Source organism: Parasteatoda tepidariorum, chromosome 4, assembly GCF_982258835.1.
Source record: "Parasteatoda tepidariorum strain Cologne lab strain chromosome 4, Ptep-v5.0, whole genome shotgun sequence".
Taxonomy (NCBI): domain Eukaryota; kingdom Metazoa; phylum Arthropoda; class Arachnida; order Araneae; family Theridiidae; genus Parasteatoda; species Parasteatoda tepidariorum.
The window spans coordinates 70,000,885-70,018,153 of record NC_141758.1 but is presented as its reverse complement, the minus strand read 5'-3'; the positions used below and the strand labels follow the sequence as shown (position 1 = coordinate 70,018,153).

At 27.0% G+C, this 17,269-nt stretch overlaps 1 long non-coding RNA gene across 1 annotated transcript; it reads right to left on the bottom strand.

Moving 5' to 3' along the window:
• Window positions 1-1,211: 1,211 nt before the first annotated feature.
• Window positions 1,212-14,895, bottom strand: LOC147811043 (uncharacterized). The gene is made up of 5 exons (XR_015433126.1): window positions 14,465-14,895; window positions 13,081-13,150; window positions 11,843-12,057; window positions 3,191-3,284; window positions 1,212-1,403 (listed from the first exon to the last, which is right to left on the bottom strand). It is a non-coding gene; the product is annotated as an uncharacterized LOC147811043 (long non-coding RNA).
• Window positions 14,896-17,269: the final 2,374 nt, after the last annotated feature.

Below are 17,269 nucleotides of genomic sequence, written 5' to 3'. Positions count from 1 at the left end.
CGCGCCATCATATTATTGCATCATATCTTTTGCAGTATTTCACAAGTACCGAGTTCTTTCTTTCAGCCTTTCAAACGTCAGCATTATCATATTAATATTATAATCATTAGAATATTTTCTAATTAGGCTAACTTAAAAAGATATTTTTGACGACATTTTACTCAAATGTAGCCAAATAAGGGATAAAATACAAAACATGGCAAACCTTAAGAATTATTCACAATGAGATATTAACTTTCCAAAATTTTTTTCGGCCTTACGACCTCTGAGAATCAATACATATCTGAAAGCTCTTATGAATGGTACAATTATGTTTAGATTTGAACCCAAATTACAATAACAAAACTGCATAGAATATTTGGCTTGTTCACACATCGCCTCGTAGTCATAACATAAGCGGAGTGATACACCGGAAATTTTCTAAATTTCTTCCGGTTTAAGGACGCTTGTTATTGTTTACATTTGACCACCCATCCATAACGCCGTAGAATGTCGAGTTTGAAAAAACCATATTCCACGGCGTTTACGGATACAGAAGAACGTCGATGAATATTTTCATCATGTTATTCGTACAACAAATATTAATAAGCATTTAAAGATGCGGCAGAACACCGATCGATAATTTTGATACGTTATTCAAGAAAAAATTTTTCACTGGGTATTGTAGGATATAGGTAAATTTGTTAATTATTTTATAAGGTTTTGCACTTCAGATTTTATTTTGCTAATTGTACTCCAATTTTTCAACAAAAAATAAGCACTCAAAAATATTTTTAATCAGTTTCCAAATATGATATATATAATTAGGATTTGCTCAGTAATTAATTTAAAAATCAAGTGTAAAATAGGTGAATAGGAATAAGTGTGAGCACTGTAGATGGAATATAAGAAGTGAATATTAATGTAAGGCATGATAATTATTTTAAGCTCAGCTATGATTTATAAATCAAAATCAAAGACTATTTGCTTGTTTTAAAATAACCACATTTTCCACGCATGTAAATTAGTTTTCTTATTTTTTAGCATTAGCAATGCACATTTGATCTTCAGACAGGATTCAGTCACTGAAAATTAGTAATTTAATATATTGCACAACAGCACTAATAACTCAAAAAGTATTATAATTTTATGAGTTTAATAAAATTTACCCTTCTGATATGAACGTGTTTTTTAATATAGAAGGTGTGAATGCAGAGGAATAAAACAAAAAGTAGCTATGAATATTTTATTTGAATAAACATTAAAAATTTAGTAAAACAAATTGGCCCATTCTTGGGTCTCCAAGTCCAAAGAATTGATCCCGTCAATTATCTTAGGTTTTCGTCCTTCCCAATCAGTGGCTGTAGCAGACCTTCCCAAATTTTTCTGCAATCTCTTGGCCTCAAAACGTTTGAGAACTGTAGCTGGAAGTAAAACATTGAGTAATATTAATAACATTTAAAAAATAAAAACTGAAAGACTAACTAACAAAACACAGTTTATTAATGAGTATATAACGAAACTTAGAGAACTAAACTGAATGAAGAGCTTAGAGCAATGTATCTCAACCTTTTTTTTTTTTTTTTTTTTGCGGCACACTTTTAACGATTTTGGAATTTGACAGCACACAATGAAAAAAAATTAGACGTGTTAAATAGTTTGTGATAATAATATGTACTACAAAAGCACGTTTATTAAGGGATTAATTATTTCTTTCGAATGATTTTTTATTAGTAAGTAACATTTATTTATTTTTTCCTTCTTTTTGCTAGTTATTAATTGTTAACTTGTTTTCTATAGTTATTAACTGTTATTTTTTGTTATTTCTTAACTAGTTTTTTTTTGCTAATTAATTTTTAGCTTATTTTTTTGTTAGTTATCCTTTCCTAATTTGTTTATATATTTGGTTTTTTAAAGTTATCCTTTGTTAATTTGTTTATATTGCATAGCTTACTTTAATGATTAACTTATATTTCCATTTGTAAGTTAATATTTAGCTTGCTTTCCTTTGTTAATAAATTATTTTAATAGTCATTAAATTCCCTACTTATTTCAACATTTTTTTAAAACTGCGTGTCAAAGACAATTTAACTATTCCATCTTATTTTAAGATTGTCAGAGACAAGGCAATCGCCGACAAAGATGTTCACATGGTTAAAGCGTAGAAAAATTATAAAAAGTATATATATACTTTTTATGAACATTTCAAGCACATTTTAAGAATTTGGCAGCACAAAAAAGAGCCGCGGCACTGCGGTTGAGAATCACTGGCTTAGAGAATCGACACACGGATCAAAAAAGGGCACGCTGCATTAGACACTGTTTTGTAAAACTGTCAATATTCAAGCGGCAATGCTGTATATTTGATTAAATAATTAATTCTTTAACAACAAAAAATACTATAAGAAAAAGCTTATCGGTTCAGTTTTAATTGTATTTCTTAATATTCAATTTTACTTCTATGTATTAAAGAACATTCTCTTATACTAATGTGAATACACAAAAAGTATTGAAGTTGAAAATAAGATTTATTTTTAAAATTTAGATCTGATATTGATTACTTATGATTGCATATACTTAGAAGTATAATTAAACAAAAGCTTAAACTTATTATAAATACACTGCACTCCCAAATGCATTCAATTCTTTAATGTAATCGTTTTTTTTTTTTTTTTTTTTTTTTTGTGATCCAAAAACTATTGACGTACAACTGTGTTAGGTTTTGAAAATTAAGTTTTTCAAGCCTCTCTCTCCCGCTCACTTTTTTGGTTTGGATTTCTGAAACTTTTTTGCAATATCTGGTTTCCTTTACATGGGAACAAATTTTTATTTTGTATTTTTCAAATAGAGAGAATCTCTTCCTAGAATTATTTTTAAATTAAATTTAATTATAATGCTGCCATTAACTACAGCTTACAAAGATAAAAATCGACTGATGATATATACTAATACATATTAAAAAATTGTGAATATACACGAAAAATCCTGAATAAACTTAGAAATGTTAAGGATTAACTGCAAATTAATGTTTGTAAAATTTAATACAAAAAGAGAGGAATTCTAAATATTTTGATTTATTATTTGCAATTGGAATTGTTATTCAGATAGAAAACTTCATTTTTTTTTCTTAAAGCATTTAAAAACTGGAAGGAAAAAAATATCACATATACATATTAATAAAAATAAATAATATTTTAATCAACAATTTTACCCAAATGACATTATGATGGCAGGCACTCTTTCAAATAAGGACTTTTCTTTTCGCCTCAGTTACAATGCCGGCATATGGATTCAAAATACCGAATCTGAAAACAAAAGTTTGTTAAATTTATTCAAACAGCTACAAGACAATACAAATTATGTTAAAATTTAATCTAAAAGAGAATTAAAATATTTATATTAGCTAGCCCACTTTCAAGTATTATTTAATATGTACAGTCCGCAAAAAAAAAAAACGAATCACCCTGAATAACTTTCGTTCTAATGATCGGATTTTCACGAACTAAGTGTCAATCTTAATGGTTCCTGGGGGTGACCTCAAATATGCTAATTAATTAATGCTAACTATTAATTAAGTTACGAAATCAGACACAAAAACGTACTTTCTCTGAATAAACATGCATTTTTTTTTACATATTTGGATTTCTTATCTTCAAAATATAGGGGGTAGCCGCAATCTGGGAAATGTGGTCCCCATAGTTTGGTCAGGAGAGCGATTCAAAGTTCGTACCCCTTAATGTTAATTTCGCTTTTTGCGTTTTCAGTCATATTTTCAAAACTAATGAAGCAATTCAAAAAAAATTGCACCCACTCATAAAACTCATTTACCCAAAGATAATTTCCTGCAAAAAATAATTTTTAATAATTATTTATTATTTTTTATTATTTAATTAAAGTGAGGATGAAAAAATATTGAATTATAAGGTATGAATTTTTTTATACCATATTAATTTACATATTTTTCAATTGAAAAATCTAAAGTTTCAACTGTTTTTATTTATTAGAAGCTGAGAAAAATTAAAATTAATTATTTTTAAAAAAATAATTTGGCGACAATAAAGAAATAACTAATTGGGGCGATTAATATTAAAATGTGATAAACTTGGGAGGAACTTGACTTCTCGCGCGTAGCGTAAAATTTCATTCATATTTTTTCGCTAATAATCGTTTGCTAATCCTTTTATTTTTATTTCTTTCACACTATAAAATACGATGTTTCTTTTTTAGTCATTTAATAATTTATTTGCAATTTAGTAGAGAATTTTGAATAAAAAACACTTTATTCAACAAATGCCTAGTTTTAAAAAAGCATGCTTCTGATAGAATACACCAGATTGTGCTTATTTAATGTGATTATTTTTTATTTTTTTTTATTTTGTTTTTCAATAACTGATACAATTTCAATAATATACATACGTATGCATAGATTTGGAATAATATATTTATCAATTTCTTGAATATATATTTTATAAATATTAATAAAAATACGTAGTCAACATTTTTAAACATCTCTCACAACATCGCAAATTTCTCAACATCTTATAGGGTAAACTAAACAATGAAGGAACACTTAAGCTTAGCTTGCCTTTAAAAAAAATTTATAAAAATTTCAAAATTTGTAATTTTAGCTAAATGATGGTGTCGACATATTTGTTATTAAATGCAAATTATGTAAAAAAAGTTAGATAACTTACATAATATTGTTTTAAGCTTTTGGTGGTTTAAATAATAAGTAGTAAGATGACCAAGTGAAGGAACAGTTCTTACCAGTGAATAAACACTAAATTTTCGAGAGAATGAACACTTAATTTTGATAATGTTTGATGCTCGTTAGGAACCCATAGGCCACACAAATGTCTAAAAACAAGATTTTTCTTGGAATTACGACATATAACCATAGTTAATGTGGAAAATGTTACTTTTTTTTCAGTCATGGAATGGAAAGTAAAATATGTTTGAATACATAATTTTAAAAAAATGTTTTTCATTTTTTTTCTCACAGTTTAATAGTTTGTTCTAAATTATGAATGTTTATCATTGTGTAATCTGATGATGTTTTTATTATTATTATAATTCGATCATTTTTTGTTTAATCTTTTCCTCATATTTTTTAAGCTTTTTTTTAAAATCTTTTTAAGTACTTTTTTTCTCTTTGTCATGAGTAATTTATTTCTTTTTCTTTTGATTTAACCTTCCTCTTTTTTCCAAATTTTTGGCCAATGTAAATGTATCTTCGAAATTTCTTTTGATTTTCCAGTTCCATTTCCAGAATTCCTCACTGTATAATAAATGAGAAAAAGGAGTTTCGAAGTTTGAGTAAAACCCATCTCTCATTGACTTATATCTAGTAGTTACTTATGAAACCAATCGTTTTTGCAACTAACAATGCCTCAAGAGGACCTATCTCAAAATCAGTTTTCAAGATACTTTCATTATTAATGTTAGTTGTCTCAGCTTCAGAGCCAAAATTTGATTATACAATTGTTCTTTTTGAAATAAATTCTTCAATATTGAGAAAAGCACAGGCTATTGGATATTTGGGAGATTAAACTTTTCTGTCAATGTTCCTTTAAAAATTTGCAACATGACTTGTGAGATTTCCTTCTCAAGCTTCTGAAGAAATAGCGCATCGTTACTCTCGAAGCATGTGTTTTGTTGATAAGTTGTCTTGCTCATTAATTCCTGGTGTCTGTTTTGCATGCATTTGTTACAGTCAACGTTTTCTACATCGAATGAAAAAATATCGCATTTCATAAAAGCATTTTAACTTCATCAGTTGATGCCTCAAATCTTATTTAAAAATGGATGTAAAATTTTCTAGACATATTGTTTTACAATTCTTTTGTTTTCAAGATCTAACGAGATTTCCAAGAATTACGTAGAAAACTAAACCAGAAAATTTGTTTTGAGGAACAAAACTTGCTCAGTTTCAAACTGATATGAGATTTATACCTATCCAGAAGAAGCAAAATTAGGAATTTGATTGCATTTTTAATTAGCCATGGGTAGAAACATTTGCAATATATTTGTAAAATGTTGCTGTGGTCATCGTTTCATTTCATGAATAGCTTTTTCCAATGAAATATGTAGCAGGGACTGATTCTGTAATATCTCAATGAATTCTTCTGTAAGGAAAAACTACCAATGGAGGTACTTTTTCTTTCCTAGGTACTTTAGAATATAAATCCTTATAATTTTTAAGGCCGCAGATTTTTCCCGTTTAAGGGCAGTATTCAACTCTTGTTTCATTCGCATTGTAAATGCAATCACTTTATAAAAAGATGCCAGGGCTACTTCCCTCCTAAAGATTCTCTGAAGTTCTAAAAACCAGTATTTCGAATATTATTCTCAAAGGGAAGTTTTGCCTTTTGAAATTATCTTCGCATTGCACTGAGTTATCGGTGGATGTCACCTTAAAAAAACTTCACCCATTTTTCACCTAGATAATTGTCTTTAAATGGATTTTTCCTACCAGTTCCCGTTAGGACATTAAAGACGGCAATAGGATAATAATTTAGCTAATTATTGGCACAAAATCCTGCAAAGATTCCATTCAAGCTTTTATTATTATATTTAGTTGTTATATTTAGTTAATAAACATAGTTTATTAAGGAGTCTAAGGTATGATGTAATAACTAATCACTACATTTATGAAGATAAATAATAAATAAATTTAGCAATTAAATTTGCATATTTAAATGAAATAGTTATAGGAACTATTCATACAACATTTAACTGAATTTTAGGAGTCCTTTATGTCGCTGAACTACTAATTATCCAAGTAAAATCATATTTCACACATACTATTCATTCACTGGGAAATCTATTCTCAGTGAAGGAACATGCCTGTTCCTTCACTGGTAAGAAGTTGTTTTTTTTATTTTTAACATAATTTTGATTTATAATATGACAAAAGGTACAAGAAAATTAAAAATTTTCTTTCATTTTCATTAACTTGAAAAAATCTCAGTAAAGGAACACTTGTTTATACATTGGTTTTTTATCGCTCTGTAATCCAGTTAATAAACATCCCCTAATCTCAGTACTTGCTTATGTTATGATGCTTAAAATAAATAAAACGTAACTTCAATGACCATATTTTGAATTCTTTTTTTCACAATGAGAAGAAAAAGCATTATTATATGCAATTAATTGTAGTTTAAACGGATAACAACAACCACTGACCTTATAATTTTGTCGAAGAAACAAGGCGTTGACCAGATACTAACAAATTCAAAACTTTTTCCAGAGAAGACTCAAAGACCAGATAACTAAATGCATTGTTAGAGGACTTCCTATTGTTAGGTAGTAAGCTACTCTTACCAATCAATCTAAATTAGAACGTTTAAAATCTTATTTCTATGAAATATCTATGAAATGCTCCTTCATTTGTTGGTTTACCCTATATCATCCTAATCTTAAAAGAAATTTCCGGAAGTGTATCGCAGAACTATTTTACCAACTATTTAATAAAATTTTAACATTTTAAAATTCTTATTCTTTTCCATTTTACGTTTATTATTTCTTCATTAATATACTAATAATTTTTTTAGAACTTTAATTTAGAATTTCCTTAATTTAGGTTTCCTTTTCAAATTATAGTCAAGTTTTTTTTAAAGAATTATTGTCTGCTAGCTAAGAATAAAACCTTGTTAAGAAATTAAAAACATTCAGCTGTTTAAAATTATTTAATGCAAAACAGCTGATTATTTGTTTAGCATACTATTTTTTTTTTGAAAAAAGAATATAAATTATTGATTGTCTTTTTTTTTTGTTTCTTGTGACTTCAACTTAGATTGTCTAAAATAGTGTTGATGTCTTGTAAGTCACTACAAAGAGGATAAAGATACCGAACATAAAAAGCTGTGGAATACGTAGCGAATTTTTTTAGTGTCTTAAAATATCTCAGTATCTTAAATGTCGTCCTACTATCTTAGTTGTGAAATTAAATTTTTAATTATCTGACCACGTGTGATTCACTAATTATTTCATTATATCTTTTACTCTTTATGATACCAAGTAGATTTTTTTTTCTGATAATATACTAAACTATTTAGTTTAATTTTTTACTTTAGCATGATTTCCAAGATATTATTGTAGTATAATTTGTTATCAGGAAAATGCCTTATTTTGTTATTCAGGAAATAATAAAATTGAAATCTGTAAGGATTCCGAAGCTGTGCACACAATACACAATTTCCGACCTTATTTTAATAAAAAAATTTTTTAAAAAAAACGTGGCAAGTAGGCTAACATACTTTTTACAGAAACTGTGAAAACTAATTTTTCCTATATTTCGTCAAAAGAGGATAAGAATGATATTGCTCCAAGGGACCTACTCAATTATTTCGCTATTTCCAGAATGAAATCTGTTTGATCGAAACATATTATTCCTTGAAAATTACACGAGGGAAAAATTAACTTTTATTATTTATCTAAGCTTATTCCATTTATTTAATGATAGCGGTATTAAGGTTAAGGATATGTGTCGGAAGCTCCGTTTATTATTATACTATAAATGCATTAAATCATGTAGCTTGAATAATTTATTTTAAGTAAATTATTTAATAATTTTAAGCAAATAAGGGTGTAAAAATAAACTTGATCGAAATACTCCGAAAGTATACCCTGAAATATATGTAGAATAAACTTTGGAATCGATATATAAAAAATACCTTTTTCAAACAACTTCGAGTAGGACGGAAACGCTAACTTGTTTAAAAAAGTTGTCCTTGTTACTATTTAATTTCGATTCCTGGTACTAGGGGACATTCCATTTTCACATTCGACTTTTGAAATTTCAATTGTAAACGGAATTTTTTTATGACCTTAAACTAAAATGTTAAGGCTTGCAGCAAAAGAAAAAAAAATTTTTTTTACTGCATTAATTTTTTTACAAAGTAGTGAATTATTATTTTTTCAATCTAAGAACCTGTGCCTATAACATATGTAAAATTTATTTTAATATCAAGTGAAATAATTTAATATGTTGTGTAACTAAATGGATAATCCCAAGAAACTGAATCGAAAATATAAAAACTTCATTGATTTAAAAAAATAATAGATGATAATAAAAATAGACATGCTTTGAGCGTCCAATAATAAAAGTCACAAGTTATCCAAGCCCGACAAGTCTTGAGAATGGGCGATTATATTTGAAAACTCGAAACATGTCGATTTTTACTTCCCTCTTCATATGTTTTGAAGCCAGTTGAGTTTTTATCGTCAATTATACTGTTTTACATTTGGGTCTTGATCATTATTTTGATAAGGATTTTACACTAGTTAAAGTAAACATATGCATTTTAATATTTTATCAGGATTCATGTGATCTTTAAAAATGTAAGAACATCAATATTGTAAAAGTTATATTTAACTTAAAAATTAACATTTTGACACCAGATATTTTGAGTTAATGAAATTAAATATTTTATCTCTTAAGGTTTTGTGCCCCCATTTCAGTATCTTAAGGTTCTTACGAGCTCTGTTTAAAAAGAGATCATCAGATATATATAAGAAAGCAAAAATAACCATATTAGCAGTATTTGGTGGTAAATGTAGCTTATCGTAATTGAAGAATATGCTGTGCGACATTTTATGGTGAATTTGCGAACGTATAAGTTTCAGAATGTATCGAAACATGAGGAAACATGAGGATTGCTAATCATCTTTATCCAAAGGGAACGATGTAACCTAAATATCAAGTAGAATGAAGCGATTTTTTAAACAATGAATCCTACAATTTACAACATATTATTTCAATATCTTATTCTTAAACATAACATATTTCTATCTTTTTAAAATGCCACTAAACATTCAGCAATTCCTTGAGTTATAGAAAAAAGATATATCGTAAATTATAGAAAGCCTTGTGCATTAGAATTATTATACAATCTACATTTTATTTTTCAAGCACTTTTTTTTTCTTCAAACTTTCTTGCCTAGAAGACTCGATTAAAACTGTAAAAATGATTATCCCTAAAATTTTGTATATAGCTATAATAAGTTATGCTCATTATATTTTAGTATAAAATCCTCGAATAAATATAGTAAAAACAGTGTAATCTAAATAATATCAGATAAAAAGTTCATGTATTTAAATTCTAAAAACTATCATAAATAATTTATAAATAGATTCAAATTTACTTTTCAAAGGAGATTAAAATAATATTTTTTTTGCTTTTTGGACAGAAATCCCCTAAAAATTTTTTTTATGGCCTGGAAACTTCGAGATATTTTCTATTAACAATAAATTAAGCCCCTCCGAGCAATCACTGAACATTATTTCAATTTTTTTACTATCAGAGTTTGGTTGCGTAGCAACCTAGTAAAATTAAGCACTCCTCTTTTGAATTAGTCAATGGGTTATCTTAAAATATTTATTTGAGCAGGCGACTTTTTTTGGCGGTTTTCTGGACTATCGCCAAATATATAAACCTTTATTGCGGCCCAATTTACCACCCAATTTTTTTAAAATTTTGTCTACCCCCACTAATTCAAGGGTCTAGATTCCAAATATGTAAAAAAAATTATATGTTTATTCAGAGAAAGTACGTTTTTGTGTCTGATTTCGTAACTTAATTAATAGTTAGCACTAATTAATTAACATATTTGAGGTCACCCCCAGGAACCATTAAGATTGACACTTAGTTCGTGAAAATCCGATCATTAGAACGAAAGTTATTCAGGGTGATTCGTTTTTTTTTTTTGCGGACTGTACAGTTGCTAAAAATAAGTAAAATAGATGCCATCAACAACTCCGCAGCTGATACATCCCCTAAAATGAAAGTAACTATCAATTGCTTAAATCAGATTTCTGATGCATCATCTAAAATAAAAGTCATTATATCGGCCTGCCGATATATGTGTTACGTAGATATTTTGAGATGCATTGATTTATTGTCCGGTCTATATAGAATAATCATTTAAACTCTCCATACACCCTCAAGTACAGAACAAATAAGATGGTGAAATTCTTTTTTCCGTTTTAAGGGGACAGCAAGGTTTGAAAAGGTTAAGATTCACTGGTCTATACTTTAGAGCAAAGGTTCCTATACCAAAGGATCCAATGAGCAATTGTAATTTTTTTGATCATAATAATAATAGCTCCATTTTTAATAAAATGCTTTCTATGGAGAAAAAAGGGCAGGGTGCAAAAGTTTAAGAAAAGGGCATTATTATTCTAAAAAGGCAATAATTTCTTTCTATGGGCTTTGCACGTTCTATTAAAAAACATTGTCAATTAGTAAAAGATTTTTTTTTTCTTTACTTTATTAAAAGTAGCAAAGCAATCATATTAATTACTAATTTTTATTAATAAATTAACATATATATTGAGTTAATGGGTAGTAATTTATTTAGTAGCTTAGTAATTAAATTTAAAATGCATGCATATATTAATAAAATAATAAATGTATGTTTTTAAGTTTCTGTAGTTATGATTTAATAATTAAAATGATTAATAATTATGATTTAATGGTAGTGGAAGTAACTGCAAACTTTCAATGACAAGTGCAACAAGGGGTGTGATGGCTATCTTTCCTTTCCCATATAAATGTATTCCTATGTATTGACAGCAATGACAAACTAAATAAAAGGAGTTGAAAGTAACAAAAGTTTAAGAAATCCATAGAAGAGTTTGGGGAGAAAACAAAGAAGGGTTGAGGAAAGAAAGGGCAAAAAGGTTATGGAGTCTATTATATCAAGGTACTAATTTACTTCAGGGGGGGGGGCAACAGGGTGGATTCTTTTGACTAAAAGGGTAGCAGGGTGCTGCACCCTGTTTACCCTGCCTAGAATGAGCTCTGATTATAATACCATTGAATAACTCAATCACAAAAATAATTACAATAAGGTAACTTACAAGCAAACTGTAAATTCTTATCTTCTTTCAACTTTTCCTCTAATTGATTAAGATCACCATCCGAAGAAAACGGGAACTCAATACCTCTTGGTAATTCTAAAAGAACAGATGTTGAATTATCTTTCTCTTTTTCAGAGCCTTCATTTCTTTAATTTCCTTTCTTAACTATTTAATCTCCTCTTGATTTTCTAACACACAGTTACACATCTTAGTCACTAAAATAACAAATACAAGAGATTAAGTATGTGCAGTTTTATAAATGTGTTCTTATTGCTAATAATATGATTAAGTATTTTATAAAAACACCAAGTTAATTTACAAAAAATGAAAACTATATACATTTACTAATACATAAACTAAATATACTTTTTTAAATATAATAACATGCAAATTTTTCATGAAAAATAAATGAGGAAAAAATATTCAAAATACAAAATGTTACTCGAGGCTCCTAAATTTATACTAGTTTTCTCATCTTGCAATTGCTCTGTTCGGTGACAAGAATACAAAATAGTCTGATGTTATAATTTATTTATTTACTTAATAGCTAAAAGGCTGAGTAGAGCGAATTATATACCTATGTTGGTGAAATTGCAACACAATGAAAGAACTGTCTGACATTTATTCATTAAATTACTGATAGTGGTATAAATAAACAAGTGCACTCCTTCTCTAAATAAATTCTAATCATTTACATGAAGGCATTAAGAATAAGATAAAACAGTAACAAATTATCACATCAAAATATAACATTTCTACTTGATATATATATTGTAAATAGATATCAGTATAAGATAAGACATTACAAAATAATTTCTACACATTAATATTTTAGAATGAATCACAGCTAAGTTATAATCCTATTTAATAAGAATCACACATAGACCTGTTATGTTATATATATATACAGACCTGCCAACTTTTAATCCCTTCCATTATCATTTTTCCCAGTGGTATAAAAATGGAATTAAAACTTCAATTTTAAGCAAACAAATACGTTGTATTTGAAAAAAATTAAGTTGACAACTATGATAGCAACGCATATTAATATATAAGCTTAATTTTTGTAAGAATAGTGGTGATCAAAATCATTTAAAAATTAAATTTATAAAAGTAAAAATAGTATATATTTACTACCACTTTAAAAATGAAAATAAAATCTCCCGCAAAATCCGGGAGAGTTGGCAGGTATGTATATATATATATACATATATATATCTATAAATATATATAAATACCTGGTCTGTCTTGGTTTTTCTGAGAGGTACCTCTTTTGTGAAAAATTGAGATCCTTCATTCTCTGAGATCCTGCAAAATTAATAAATAAAAATATTTATACAGTAAAACTTAAAAGTTTATGAGCACTAAATGAAAAAACCCAATTTCCCCCGGGTTTTTTCAAAGCCTGAAAAACAATAAAATATTTAATTAGAAAAGCTTTGACCAATATTTTCCAATCATAATCTTAGAAACTTATAAGTTTTAGTTGGTGCACTCTTATCCAAATTATACTTCAGTTTTTAAAGTTATTTTAAAGATAAAAAAAAGTGAACAGCTTTAATATTTTGTATATTAACACATTTTGATATTATTTTTGACATTCAAATTTCCCTTTTTTATCTATAAATTTTTATTATTATTTTCAGCAAACAAAAAATTCTTTAAAGAAGTTTAAATAAACATAAAAATTTATTCCATTTTGAGCCTTTAGTGTCTAGTTTAATTTTCCTTTAGTATACTCTTGTAACATAAGAAACACATATCATACTTTATACATAACACATACCTTACTTGATATCCAACACATTTAAAAAAAAAAAAATTGTAGTAACGAATTACAATCATTCTTGTACCATAAACTAAATCTTATATATTAAGAACTTTTATTTAGAGAATTATATTACAAGACTGGATTAAATTTAGGTAAATAGAATATCATTGTTTTCAGAAATTGAAAAATTTAACTTATTTCTTTTTTTAAAATTGTTTAATACTTTCATATTGCTTATCTTACTTTTAGACATAATTTTAAAATCTATATAACCTTTTACTACGGTTCAGTTACATGAATATTTTGATAAATTATGTATACTTTGAGCACAATTTTGAATGTTTTAAAACGAATTAACTGTTAATAAGCACACAGAATTAACGTTGACAGACTTAATTTTTATGAAAAGTATTTATACACTCATACTCATAACTACAATGCTATGAACCTTCTTCACACAATAAATTACATTAGAAACATTTCAACTTATAAAAAATTATTTACGAAGCTAGTGAATTTATTTAATAAAAATTAGATAGATTGTAAAACATAACATTTAACATCCCAGCCAACAAGTAAACGATTCTGAACAAACAACTTTGACAATGAATTTAAGTCATTAATTAGAAATTATTCCGATAATAATATTTAAAATTAGCGAAAAGTTAAAAACTACTAACTTAATTATAATTCAAAACCAGCTACATATGATCTTTTATAATGGAATGTTCTTTTGGTAATGTAGGCTTAACCTAAGTATAAAAGTTAAACATTGTAATTAGAAATGAAGACCTGACACAATATTAATAGAGTTTATACAAGTAAATAGAAGATGAATAAACTTTGCTTACCTAAATTAAATCAGTAAGGTGACTTTTGACGACAATATTATGATTTTAGTAGGAGATATAACACGCTGAACACTGAAGATCACGTGACAAGCGTTCACATCGATTAACTTTGTTGATAACAATATTAAGTTCGCTTCACCTTCCAATCCCGTTCAATATCGTTTTCACGGAATTCTATTTTTTACTTTCCCTAATGTGAGCAAGTATAAAGAAATTTTACTCATTTTTATCTTTCTAACAAATATTTTGAACTTTGGAACTAAAATATATTTAATATAGAGTGTTTTAAGAAAAATACTTTTAAAGTTTCATTGACGGAATTCGTTGAATAACTTGCTCACAGTATCTATATTCCTCCGCTTTCAAAATATTGATAGGAACGGCCACGGTATAGATCGATGTTTCTGTGCTACTTGGGTATGTATATAATATTTGAGAATAAAGTTTTCAAATGAAGAACATATTATTTTTGGAATTCTCCGGATTCATAAATCAGGGCAAGAGTATGATTTTTTATAATAAAAAATTTACTTGTAAATAATTTTTTTTTTTTTTTCTAACTTGATGATAATTCCTACGTCCGATTAAGAATTAAAAAAACATGAAAGTTTTTTTTTATTTTAATTTGAGGAATTTTTAGAATCTTTTTTTTTTTTTCTTTCCTCGTAATTCGCGATCGCAACGAACTATAGGGGGCGTTGTTGTATGAGACGCAGACCTGCGATTTCTATATGAACCGTCATTCAGTTACACTGGAGACGTCTTTAATGTAGCGTGTAGCATTGTAACGTTCCTTCTTTAATGTGGCTTATTAAATTTAAAAAAGAAAAATATTTGATATCCTTTCTTATACAACCGAAAACAAGATGGTATCTCTTTTTTTTTAAAGAAGGAACATCCAAAACACATCTGAAAAATATTTGTAAAAAAACAGAAAAAAATATGCATCTTCTTATTAGAGTTAAAACCTAATGCCTGAGAAATAGTTTTACTAAATTTAATGATATAATATGAAAGGCTTATTTAAACTTTACATTCCATAGTTTTAAGAATCATATTACTTCAAACATTAAATGAGCAAAAATTATACATAAGCTTCATAATTTTATGTAATTTAATTTTGTAAATAAAGTTTTTGACAAGTAATTTTATCAAAAAATTTTAAGTTTTAATAAGAATCATTATTTAGAAACTGAAAAACGTAAAGTAAAGAATGCTTACGATACAAAACAAAAAAAAAACAATTCTAAAAATTCCTTACATTAAAATAAACAACTTTCATGTTTTTTCTTTTTTGATTCATAATCGGACGTAGAAAACCATTCTATAAAAAACTATCATCAAGAAAAAACCTACTTAAAAGTAAAATTTTTTATTTTATAAAAATTAACACTTACTTGCTTTATAAATCAGAAGAATTCCAAAATGATTTGTTCTTCGATTTTTGTTACCATTTTTTAGTGCTACGAAAATGCGTCTTTGGGATTTGTCAAAAATAGAACAAGATGCAATTTTATTTTTTCTGGAGAGAAATATTTTGCCCATTGTCCACCGAAATCCGATAAACTACTTTGATTTTAAATAAAGTGTTTCGTTTTATGATTTGTCACAAAAATTTTAGGTGTAGATTGGCGGCACTTAAAAACAGCCAAATCTGTAGCTGCTGTGGCGTTAATACATAAGTACTGAATTTTTATTCATACTTTTCTGAATCATATTACTTGAAACATTAGAATATGCAAGAAGTATAAATAAACACATAATGTTATACCATTTATGTTTTCAAAAAAAGTATTTTGACAACAATTTTTATCAAAAAATTATAAACTATAAAACGGAAAATAAAGAATTCTTAGGATAAAAAAAACGATTTTAAGAATTCTTAACATTGAAATAAAAACTTTCATATTGTTTCTTTTTTTATTATTCTTATAGTTCTTAATCAGACGTAAAAAACCATTCTGTAGAGAACCATCATCAAATGAAAAAAAAATATTTACAAGCAAATTTTTTATTGTAAAAATCAATGCACTTACCTGATTTATGATTCCCGGAGAATTCCAAAATGATAAGTTCCTTGTTTGAAAACTTTATTCTCAAATAATAGATACATAGTTTATACCTTCATTACTTTTAGATAACATACTACACAGCAAAATTTTATAATTGATATGAATTTGAATATGTAGCTAAAAACAGAATAGCTGAATTCTAGTTGAACTTATTCTTTCAAAATTAAAAAAAACTTACCAAGAAAACGATTTAAATTAATTAAGAATCAGCACAAATGGCACTATTTCAAGTAACTTGGATAATTTTTTATTGTTGTTTTCCGAATTATATGGATACAGAAATATATACTATTCTATAACGAAGAAGAATATGCTATAACTATTACAATTCTGTATGTTCTGAATTCATATTTATTCACTGGAATGACGAAAGCAATGTTGACTTCACTTTAATTCGTAATGAATTGAAGACAGAAGAAATGCATTTTACCTTAATACACACATCTGTAACAGTATCCGAAATCGGAAGTCATCAGTTGCAAGTTTGTTGATAATAGAAATTAAAAATTATTGAGGAATTTTTCTTCAAATGTTTGGCGTGTTCTGTTCCTGAAAGATTTACTAATATTCTGGAGATTTTTTTCAAGTTCTTCGGCCTTTTCCTTAGGGAAATTTTGTTTCTTATTTGCTGCTAAAAAATGGCGTCTGATTCAGTCAATGACTTTGATGGAACTAAATGAAAACGTGATAAATTAATGTCCGATATTTACAGGCTCCCGCTAGACAGCGTACT